General features: G+C 40.8%; 2 non-coding genes across 2 annotated transcripts; both read left to right on the top strand.

Annotated features, from left to right (window-relative positions):
- Positions 1-8,022: 8,022 nt before the first annotated feature.
- trnas-aga (transfer RNA serine (anticodon AGA)) lies at positions 8,023-8,104 on the top strand. The gene has a single exon. It is a non-coding gene; the product is annotated as a tRNA-Ser (tRNA).
- Positions 8,105-11,051: 2,947 nt separating this feature from the next.
- Positions 11,052-11,124, top strand: trnak-uuu (transfer RNA lysine (anticodon UUU)). Its single transcript has one exon. It is a non-coding gene; the product is annotated as a tRNA-Lys (tRNA).
- The last annotated feature ends 1,251 nt before the right edge of the window (positions 11,125-12,375 follow it).

Genomic DNA, 12,375 nt, shown 5'->3' with positions numbered 1-12,375 from the left:
GTGTCTTGAGTCCCCAGAGTTTGTTGAACCAGAGAAGCTTCAACTGGTGACGGTCGTACAACCAAGCGTGAAGGTGAGCCTGCATTGTCTGATCTGGAGCTAACAGGGGAATTAGCAAGTGCTCTGACTGTTCTAGAGTTGCTGCTGAGTTGAATTTGAATTTATTTGTTGAAATGTTCCAGTTTCTATGAGGTCAGGGAAGATTGGTGTGGATCTAAAGGTCCCTGGTTGGATCCCAGGACATTGTTTTGGCTCATTTGAACATTTTCAAACCCTCGTTGCTCAGATTTTACATGAATTTGATCATGACTTTTGGACAAATGTTCTGTTTATTAATTAAATAATCACTTCAGTTATGAATTAAGTGAGTCACCCAGACTTGGTCAATAATAAAAGTTAGTCTGGTTATTATTCAGTTTCCAGTCAGTTAGGACACACACACACACACACACACACACACAGCCTGTCTGTGGTATAAAATGGTCTGTCACGTTCTCTCACATTGGAAGATTTCTCTGACTCCATTGTCAATAAAGACATTCTGCATCTGACACCTGAGTCTTGATCCACTGATTCCTCTGATCCACCTCTTTCTGCTCCAACAAGGCTGACATGGATCAGGTGGGTCCATGTCATCCAATCAGTAGGTTTCTCCTCTCAATTAATTTTCTTCATCCCAGTTTAGATTGATTCTTCTCAGCCTCATGAAGGAGCATCTGATCAGGTGTTTGGCTGCTTGTTAGTTGTAATTCCATCGATTTTCATCTCAGATGTTATAGAATAAATAAGAACATCTTAAAGACCTTTGTCCAACACTTGAAACTCACCTGTCTGTGGAGGCCCAACTGGCCTTTGGTAGTGAGGTGGTGGATGCATGTGAATGAAATGAGGCTTGTGTTGCTGTGAGGAGCCACTAGAGGGAGACACCTGTCGTTCCTCCCAGCTTACAATGAGGCTTCACAGCTGCATTTGAAGCTGTCCTTTATGAGTCACAACTGTCTTGAGCTCAGGAGCCAAACTCACCAAAAACATATGCAAGTGGCTTTGGACAAAAGCGTCTGCTCAATGAAATTGTAGGATTGTAGAATTCTATAAATGTAGAATATAATTGTAGAAATGCTCTCTATCACCACCCCCAATGTCTGTGCCAGGGTCTCTGGCCAGTGGTCAATGGCTCATATCACCTGCCCAGGATGGATCAAGCTTGCTTGTCTTTGTAATTCTGCACTTATTAGAGACCTGGAAACAAAGGAATGCTGAAAAAGAGAAACTAGGACCTCACACAAATGGGCTTGTGACATAATTTTAAAGAATTGTGTAAATGTGAATCTTTTACAAATGTGTGTGTGAATGTGGTTGTTGTTGCCGAGTGGTGAAGGCGATGGACTAGAAATCCATTGGGGTCTCCCTGCTCAGGTTGGAGTCCTGCCAACAACGTTAAAGTGTTGATGTTCTGGAGGAGACAACATCTGATCTTTTTAGATCCACGAGTCAAAGGTTTTCTTTAAAGGGCTGTAGAAGCTGAGGATGAGGGAGAGACAGAATTTCAAACCATCTTCGTGAGGACATTTTGAAAAATGATGACATTTTGCCACAGTTATTATTGACTTGGAACACTGCAAAAATATCCCTTCTCCAAAAACCCTCCTCTTCTACTTTGTACCCAAGTTGTCTCCTCATCAGGCACCACAGTGTCCAGGATGTTCAGTCAAAAAATCATTAGTGATTTTAAAAATGTCCATCAAACACAAAATAAGGCTTCAAATAGGTAAAATCACCATCTGTAGACTGGACCAATATGCTGATGTGATCCTTTGATTAGTTTAGGATCAGTCAGAGATCAAAGACTGAAGCAGGAGATCAATGCTCAGAACCCAGAGATCAAAGACAGAATTCAGACATCAGAGACAGAATTCAGACATCAAACACATACCTGATGGAGGCTCCACCCCCCCCCGACAGTTTCCATGTAAGTCGTAAATTTTATTTTTAAAGCGCCAAATCACAACAAATGTTATCTTCTTTTTATTCTTTTTATTAAAGATTGAAGCTCCATACAAGACAGAGTTTGTAGACAAGAACATCACAGCCTGGGAAGCTTTCACTTCTTTTGACAGACAGCTTTGATTTCAGGTTCGACCTCTGTAAAATTGAAAGTAAAGTAAATGAAGCACCTGTGAAGGTAAAACTGATGATGTCATGACTTGTTCAGTCCTCCAACGTTAAAGTCCAACAAGCTTTTGATTGGCTCTGATTCTCTGTGGCAAAATCCAACAAGAGGAAACAGAAAATCTTGGGGTTGTCTCACTTTTTTTCATAGAAACTCTGCATAGGACAGTGATAGGATGCTTGTTTCCTTGGATGAAAAAGTCTGGTACTCTCATCTTCTTAAACATTTACTTGTTCAATCAGGACAAGAGAATCTGAGCTTGGATGTCATTTTGTAGTAAAAGGTGAATTAAACTTGTAAACATCAGCTGGTGTTCACTCTGATGATGTATCGATGGTCTGTATTCTGCCTTCTGTAGCACGATGCTGCTGGGAAGAAGCCTGATTATGTCAGAGTTGTGTTCAGTGGCTCCTGCTGGGTCCATTTCTGACAAATAGGCTCCAAAGAGTTCAGCTGTTTAAAAGGTGAGGGTTGCCATCAGCAGACGAGGTGGCCGAGTGGTTAAGGCGATGGACTGCTAATCCATTGTGCTCTGCAAGCATGGGTTTGAATCCCATCCTCGTCCCAAGTGGCTCTGGTTTCTACTCCTAGATTATTGAATTACTGTGAGGCTTTTTTTTTTGAACTTATTTTTTATTTAACATACATACAGCACAGATAGAACATGACAGAGATGCGCAGACAAATATTCCAGACAAGTGTTCAGATACTTTTCCAAGATACACATGGAAAAAAAAAAAAAAAAAAAAAGTTGATGTTTATAATTCCAATACTGTTTTCACTGGTGCCCATCTTTCAGCAAACTGTCCTGTTTTCAGCTGTAACCTTGCTGTGATTTTTTCCATGATGTATACATTTTTTACTCTATTCCTCCATTGTGATATGTTTGGAGGTTCTGGCTTTAGCAAGCAGGCTGTTATTGTCTTTTTAGCGATCAGAATCAAAATCCTCCACAAAGCAATCAGGTTTCTGTCTGTCAGATTCTCAGGTGGGATGCCGAGGATAAACATTGCTGCGTCCAAAGCAAAATTAATGTCCAAAATTTGCCCAATCTCCTTCCGAACATTCTCCCAGAAGTTCAACAGCTGTGGGCAATCCCAGAATATGTGCGTAAAATCTCCTATTAACTGACATCCTCTCCAACACAGTTCAGATGTGTTGCTATATTTTGAAGTCTTAGATGGAGTGTTGAAATATCTCATCTTCACCTTCCAGTCAAACTCCCTCCACATTGGGCTGCTTGTTAATTTGTGTCCTGCTCTGAATGTTTCCTCCCAATTTTCATCTGGTATAATCGTATTTGTTTCTAATTCCCATTTTTCCTTAACATCCAAATTGTTGTCCTTACATTCATGTTGTAGTACTCTATAGATTTTTGATATGAACCCCTTTTTAGTCTCCCCCTCCAAATACGACAACAGCAATTCCTCCAGCTTAGATGGTGTTCTACAAATATTTTCCCACTCTCTGTGCTTCTGAAGGTAGTGTCTTAATTGTAGAAATTTGTAGAAGTCATGGTTCGGTAAGTTAAACTCTTTTTTAAGTTGCTCAAACGACTTCATATGCTGTCCATTGAAAACTTGTGCAATATAAATTAACCCCTTACTTCTCCATTTGTTGTTCCCTGCATCCATAACAGATGGTAAAAAGTCTGGATTTCCTGCTATTTTGGTGATTCTACTTATTGACTTAGATATTTTCAGTTTTTTTCGCACTATTGACCATACTTTTATTGTTACCCTAATCCAGTCATTACGCATCCCCTCTTTTTTCTGCATCTTCTCTTTCAAAAACGGGAGTACCTCCAAAGGTGTTTTCTGACAGGAATTTTGTTCCATTCCCACCCACATTGTGTCTGTCTCCTTCGTGATCCACGTAATAATCGCTCTAAGTTGTGCTGCCCAATAATAATTTTTTAGACCAGGTAAATTTAACCCTCCCTTCTCTTTTGGGCAAAGAAGGATTTTGTATTTGATTCTAGCTTTTTTATTTTGCCAAACAAATTTAGATATGATTTTGTCTAACATCTTAAAAGTTGAACTAGAGACCATAATTGGCAGTGACTCGAACAGAAACAACAATCTGGGTACAATGTTCATTCTCACTGTTTCGATTCTTCCCACCATCGACAGGGGCAATATCTCCCATCTGGCCAAATCCTTCTTTATTTCTGTAATCAGTTTTCCATAATTTTCTTTAAATAGCTGTGATATAATGGGAGTAATAATGATGCCAAGATATCTAAACCCTGTGGTGGTCCATTTGAAATTGAACTTTCCCTCTAATTCAGTTGGATATTTGCCTGAAAGCATCATTGCTACTGACTTAGATTCATTAGTTAAATAACCTGATAATTCTCCATATTCATTCAGATTGTTCAATAAAGCTGGTATAGTTAAGGAGGGTTCACTTAGATATGTTCATATATCGTCAGCAAATAAAGATATTTTATGCTCCACTCCCCCTTCATCTCTTATTCCCTTAATATCCTTATTTTGTCTTATTGATTCGGCTAATGGTTCAATACTTAATGCCAACAGCAATGGACTCAGACAATCCCCTTGTCTGACCCCTCTTTTGAGGGGAAAGAAATCTGAACAGCATCCGTTAACTCTAATCCGTGATTTGGGGTTTTTATAAACCAATTTTACCCAATCTATAAATGTTGAATGAAACCCAAAAACTTCTAATGTCCGATATAGGAAGCTCCATTTTACCCGGTCAAATGCCTTTTGTGCATCTAAACTGAGCATCAAAGCGGGTTGTCTGTTGTTTTTAGTACATGATATAAGATTTAATGTTCTCCTAATATTGTTAGCTCCTTGTCTACCAGGGATGAACCCTGTCTGATCTGGTTTGATTAATTTTGTTATATATATATCTGTATCCTATGTGCTAAAATATGAGTCAATATCTTCAGATCACTACATAACAAGCTGACAGGCCTGTATCCTTCACATGTGGTTGGGTCCTTTCCTTCTTTATGTATGACTGAGATAATGGCTTCTGACCAAGATGTTGCTGGGTCACCTGATGTCAGGGCATAATTAAATCCTTTGAAAAGGGCTGGTGTAATCTCCTTCGCAAAACACTTATAAAATTCTCCCGAGAGCCCATCCGTGCCAGGGGATTTATTATTTTTAAGTACCTTAATTGTATTAGCTATTTCCTGTACTGAGATTGGCCTAACCATTTCAGATGCCTCCTCTGTTAATAATGACGGTAAGTGCAATCTTTTGAGGAATGCCAGTGTTTTATTTTCTAGTGATTGCGAGTCAGGGTCATCATATAGATTTTTATAATATTCTGCAAACGCTGCTGCTATCTCCGTTGGCTTTATCATATATTTTTTAGAGTTAGGATGTCTTATTTTATTTATCGTCCTATTTGCCTGGGCTTTTCTAAGTTGAAATGCTAATAATCTGCTGGCTCTATTCCCCATCTCATAATATCTCTGATTCGTAAACCTTAAAGCCCCCTCTGCTTTGTAAGTTAATAGTTCATCGAGCCGTTGTTTGATTTTTTTCAGTTCGATAAGTGTTGAGTTACTTGATGTTCTTTTGTGTTCCAATTCCAACTCTCTAATTTTATTCTCTAACATATTTTGTTGCTTTAATCGGGCCTTTCTCATTCTGGAAGATATCTCTATTATTTTCCCTCTAATAACTGCCTTCCCCCCGTCCCATAAAATTGAAGGTGAAACTTCCCCATTGTCATTAGTTTGAAAGTATTCCTTTAAATTTTGTTTTAGTTCCTTTACCACACTCTCATCTGATAACAGAGATACATGAAGTCTCCAGTATTTGAAAAAAGATTCATTACCCATATCTACCGTTAGCGTAATAGGAGCATGATCACTTATAGTGATGGTGTCTGTGCCACAGTCCAGCACTTTATGCATATGTTGTTGTGAAACGCAGAAAAAATCTATCCTTGAATAACTCCCGTGTGGGTTTGAGTAAAAAGTCAAATCCTTCCCTCTAGGGTTATTTCTTCTCCATGGATCAGTAAGACCTCGCTCTCTTATGACATTATTTAGTACCTTCGATTTTTTTACACTTGGTCCCTGTTCTGGAGGCAATCTATCCAGCTTACCATTCTGCACTGTGTTAAAATCACCCCCAATCACTATCATCCCTTTCCCATTGTTGGCAATTACGTTGGCTATATTTTTAAAGAATGCCGCATTTTCCTCATTTGGGGCATAAACATTTAGTATGGATATTGTCATATCGCTTATGGAACCAACCATCATTATATATCTTCCCAGATGATCTTTTATCACTTTCTCTGTATGAAATTGCAGGGATTTATTTATTAATATGGCTACTCCCCTTCTTTTTCCAAAAGAAGCATGAAATACTTGGTTTACCCATTCCCTTTTCAGTTTGTTACATTCGTTGTCATCCAGATGTGTTTCTTGTATCAAAGCTATTGAACATTGCATTTTTTTCAATTGACTCAGTATTTTCTTTCTCTTTATGGGGTGATTCAACCCATGGACATTATATGACACAAGGTTTAGCCTACTCATATTTGTTTAAGTGGAAACCCAGTAACTTTACATCTCTTATTAACTAATATAACTGTGCAAAAAGTAGCACAGCGAAAAAGACAAGTCTGCATCTCCTCAAGAACTAATACACAATAACAAGAAAAACAAGACTCCCAACTGTCCCCTGACCAGAGAGTTGTGACGAAGGCCCTCTGGTGGTTCGCACTATGTGCACTTGCAACTTCTCGGATGTTGTGTAAAGTTGCCATTTGCTCCACAAAAGCAGTGATTTTGCTCCAAAATAGAACCAAAACAATATTTTGTCTGTTGTTTTTTTTTGTTTTTTATAAGTAGTAAATTACCTCTTAACCAGCTCCATTTGTCTTCGTGTATGTCCTTTTTAACAGACACTTTTATTGATCATGTATATTTCAGGGCATCCTCTTCGTATGAAATACTTCACTTGATAAGGGCCCGTAGATCCGTCTCTGTGATGTTTGGCTGCTGTCTTCTCCCCCTCTGTCCCGTCATTATGGTCCAGCTGCCTTGCGCCATCACTCTCTGTAGTCTCTCGGTCTCGTCCTCCTCCTCCACCTGAATCCCCATATTCCTCAGCATGGGTGCAGCATCCATTAATGTGGCAAACGTCTTTGTCCCGTCTTCCAGAAAGACTTTCAGCTGTGCAGGATATGGAGATTGTGCCTTCACATTCTTCTCCTTTAGTTTCTTTATAACTTCCCTTACTTGTTTCCTCTTTTTTTGTACTTCATTTGTGTAATCCTGGTTAAAGTAGACGTTACGTCCCTCATACGTGAGCTTTTTCTTCCATGCTTCTTGAATCAGCCGTTCTTTCACCCTGTAGTTGAGGAAGCGAACAATTATTGCTCGCGGGGGGGCCGTGTTTTCTCTCGGCTTCGTAGTCAGTGATCGGTGCGCTCCGGTGCGGCGCTCCGCGCTCCACCGGCGCCTGTATCATTCGCATTTTCTTTCTTAGCTGACTTCCCTTTTTTGTCCATTTTATTTCTCTTATCTTTAGTCTCTGATTATCCGCGTCCTCGACCCCTTTCTGCTGCTAATATCACGTTAAAGAGCTATTTTTACATAAGTTTTCTCTCGGAGCAATTCTCCCTCGTGTCTTCTACATCATGGCGTCACCGGAAGTCCCTTCACATAATTTTCATTCAGAAACAATAGAATTGTCAAAAACCACAACAGTTTTCAGCTTGCTGGTAAACAACACACACACACACACACACACAAATAGTTTGTGTTTGTGAGAAGATAAAAAAAATCTACTGTGCTTTGATGAAGATAAATTGTTGAATATCAGTCCTCTACTCATGTGTGTGGGAGTGTAGTTGTTGTGGCCGAGTGGTTAAGGCGATGGACTAGAAATCCATTGGGGTCTCCCCGCGCAGGTTCGAGTCCTGCCAACAACGTTAAACTGCTGTTCCAGGGGAGACAACATCTGCTCCTACTGTAGGTCCATGTGTCAAAGGTTTTCTTTCAAGGGCTGTAGCAGCTGATGATGAGGGAGAGAGAGAGAATTGGTAGCATGTTGTCTTGTCTCAACCATTCTGGTGTTGACCAAAATCTTTGTTGATACTCCAGTGGTGGTGAAGTTGATGGAAATGTTCCAAGTGGGACGGTTCCATGTTCAACCAGTTTCATCTGGAACTGAGGTGGAGCTTTGGGTTACGTAGGAATTGGTTTGGTTTAGTCCCTGGGAATGTCAGTTGGTGTGTGTGTGTGTGTGTGTGTGTGTGTGTGTGTGTGTGTGTGTGTGTGTGTGTGTGTGTTTACATGCAGACTTTCCCTTGTGACAGCTGATTTGGTTTGGAATCCATCTTAGGACATTTTGAGAAATTCTAGCATGTAGTTGTAGTTACTTTGATTTACAACACTGGAAAAAAAATCCCCTCCCCTCCAAAAACCCTCCTCTTCAACTTTGTACCCAAGTTCTACAATTCTACAATTCTACAATTTCATTTAGCAGACGCTTTTGTCCAAAGTGACGTACAACACAAGTAAGAATTTAGACTTAATTAAGGAAAAGTCCATAGGAAGCGCAAAAGTGCTTCAGTTGTGATTTGGTCACAGCTACCGCCATCTAGTGGCAGAAGAAGTGTCGCCCCCCCCCTCCCTTTTTTTTTTTCTTTTTTTTGACAGACATACAACATCACACAACACAGTTAGTGCTACATAATCACTAAGTGCTGGGTCTTGGACCCTCTGACTTATTCTACCCCACAGCACAAAGAGGAGAAGAGTCAGGTCAAGTGCCTCGGTGCTCTCTGAACAATTGAGTCTTCAATTGTCTCTTAAAAGTAGAAAGGGACTCAGCAGAACACACAGAGTTCGGTAGTTTGTTCCACCATTTGGGAACAACAGAAGAGAAGAGTCTGGCTAGAGATTTGGAGCAGCGCTGGGCTGGAAGCACCAGGCGTGCTGCTGCATTCTGGATCATCTGCAGAGGCTTGAATGAGCATGCAGGGAGGCCTCCCAGAAGAGAGTTGCAAGTTGTCTCCTCATCAGGCACCACAGGATCCAGTAGGTTCAGTTAAAACAAGTCATTAGAGATTTTAAAAAAAATGTCCATCAAACACAAAATAAGGCTTCAAATAGGTTTCCAATTTTATTTCATGTTGACACATTTTGTCCATTTGACATCAGGACTGCTCCCAGATCGTCTCCATGACCTCATCCCAGCACCAAAGACTTTGCTGTGACACAACAGCAGACAGCAACAAGGACTGCTGCAGTGCACTTGGTAATTGGATGCACTGAAGTCATCCATTCATGTCAGTGATGTCACTTGGCAGGACTGTCATTGCCGTCACTTTCTAGAAAAGAATCCAGACTCCACACGTGGCTCCCATGATAACTGATGGACCTCTGGTTGGAGGCTGGATGATGATGTTTGGTCTGGGGGGGGTTAAGATGGTGGGGGCTGTTTCAGTTCTAGTGCTGAAGGCTTTCACCATGACAGTCAGACTCTCATCTGTCCTTCATGTTCCCTCAAATGTGCAGTGTGGACCTCACACTCTGAAATTAGCCTGAAAACTCTTCATGAAAAGCAGGAGACTCAGAGTCTCTGTGGCTCAATCGGTCAGTGCGCTTAGTTAGTCTTGGTTTTCAGAAATCATACAGCATACAAATAATAGCAGGTTGAAACACATTTATTTAAAAGAATTTAACATGGTCACACACACACACACACACACACACACACACACACAGAGCCTGTCTTTGGTATAAAATGGTCTGTCACGTTCTCTCACGTTGCACAACAACAAAACAAACAAAGACGGCCATGTGCAGTGTGGTCCTGGATATGACGACTGGACTGCAGGGTCCCAGTATCACTGTGACAATTCTTTTACTAGCTATGACCTTGGACAAGAACTTCTCAGGAGGAAACTTATCATGGTGGCACAGTGAAGAAAACTGGACCTGAGCTGCCTGCTGAAATCTTGCAGGTGAAGGACAGAGCTCCACCTCTTTGACAGACACCACCACTGTTGGCTCATGTTGTCAGTTTTTGACACACACGCATCTAAACACACACACACACACGCATCTAAACACACACACACACACACACACACACACATGCATGTTCTTGCACACAGAGACTTTTCCTCTGTTTTTGTTTTTTACTGGTTTTGAACCAGTAGTTGGTTTCTGTTGGTTTGATTTGCTTGACTGGTTGTTGTTTGTTTGACCTTGCAAATCCATATTTTGGGTTCTGGCTTGTTCTGCTTTTCATTTTGTGTTTGTATCATGTGAAAGTGGCATAATTAAGACAAAAGACACTGTTAGAACAGAAAGATCCAGAAAACCCACCAACCAGAGGTTTGTCTGGTACAGATGTGGAATTATTGGCTCTCACAATGTTGAGGCAACTGGGAAGAAGACAAACAAAAGAGGCTTGTGTGATTCAGACATTCATCAAAAATGGTCCTGTAGAACTGTTCAATGTGTCATGACTTCAGAAGCTCAAATCCTCTCTAAGTTCTAGTGAGAGTGGAAGAGATTATAAAATGAGAGAAGCAGGGCCCTCCCTCAGAGCTGAAACAGCTCAGTTGGGAGAGCGTTAGACTGAAGATCTAAAGGTCCCTGGTCTGACCCCAGGTTTCAGCAGAGGAACAGCATTGACTTTACTTTCCAGTGGAGGAACTGCAGACATGAAGGAAACTAACATTTTGTCCTGTGCATTCTTATGACATTCAAGACATTTTTGGAGCCTCTTGTTGGATTTTGCCACAGAGAATCAGAGCCAATCAAAAGCATGGTGGACTTTAACATGGAGGATTGAACAAGTCAAGAAAGCAGCAGTTTGACCTTCACAGGTGTTTCTTTTCCTGTCTAAATGCTGTAGAAAGAGCCTGAGTAGCTCAGACGGTAGAGCATCAGACTTTTAATCTGAGGGTCCAGGGTTCAAGTCCCTGTTCAGGTGCTGTGGATGTTCCAGTGTTTGACAACATGGTACTGGATGAAGTTTAGTGTTGAACAAACTGTCATCATCAAAAGTAGAAGTGTTCTTGTCTTGCCACTGTGCGACTGTTGCTAGAAAAGTGACCAATAATAATTTCATGTGGCATGCAATTAACAAAACACCCACATTAATGGTTGCAGGGTGGCTGGAGCCTATCCCAGCATCTACGGGCGAGAGGCAAGGTTCACCTATGAGCTCTGTCAGGTATGAAGGAACCTGACTGTTGAGGACGTCAGACCTGCAAAGACACAAACACACCCACCAACAGGACCCTGCACACACAACGCTGCATAGGACCCAGGCCTGGGGCCGTCACCAGTGTTCCCATAGAAACCACCAGCGTAGTCCAACATTGGGAACATGAACTGTGTTATAATACTTTTCCAGACTTCTCATGGAAAAAAGTCAACAGAACGACAAAAGTCATTTTAGCCAACCAGATATTTGCTTGGACACTGAGTTCATGTGAAATTTAAATGACAGCTGAGAATCACGCCAGAGGTCTGGATATTCAAAGTCTTCAACTTTTGCTTTTGTTGTTCCATCAAGAAAGCCAATGAGCCAGTTAGTTGACAACCAAGAATCAGGTCAAACGGAAAACAACATACGATATGAGGTTTTACTTGTTTCTTGATGGGCAGCCAAGAATATTTTCAGCATTGGATCATTAAAGTCTGTTTCATTTCTGATGTCGTGTTCTAAAATAATTGCTCACCGAAGAAGATTCTAAAAAGTCCGACTTTCTCAGTGATATTCTCTTCTCAGGCTTTCAAATCTTTTAAATTTCCATTTTCCACAAGTGAGTAGAAAGTTGTTACTCTCTTTGAATCCAGGATTTAAATCTAGGGTTCATTTCATGAGGCTTGAACCCTGGATTAAAAGCACATCATTAAATGACTTGTAGTGATATTCTCCTGTTAACATTCCAAATTATTCATTGAGATTTGGACATTACGGAAACATTTTTCCAGATTTTGATGGGCCAGTACAGCAGGAACTGGGGCTCATTCATGGTGTGGTTTAAATTTGAGCCTGGGTTTCTTCCCCTGCAAGATAAATCTGGAAAGCATTTTGTTCAATTCAGAAACGGTTTTGAAGGCAATTTCTCCAGTTGGTCCTGGAACTAGAAAGAGATCTTGTGGTAGGACATTTATTTTTACTCTATCAACCCTGTGACTCAGACTCAGAAAGGAAATGGAGTTCCATCTTCTT

Source organism: Aulostomus chinensis, chromosome 4 (assembly GCF_037954235.1).
Source record: "Aulostomus chinensis isolate RoL2024-O1b breed Wild chromosome 4, RoL_Achi_v1.0, whole genome shotgun sequence".
Classification (NCBI taxonomy): Eukaryota; Metazoa; Chordata; class Actinopteri; order Syngnathiformes; family Aulostomidae; genus Aulostomus; species Aulostomus chinensis.
Note: the sequence above shows the minus strand (reverse complement) of the source record. Positions and strands in the feature narration are given on the sequence as shown.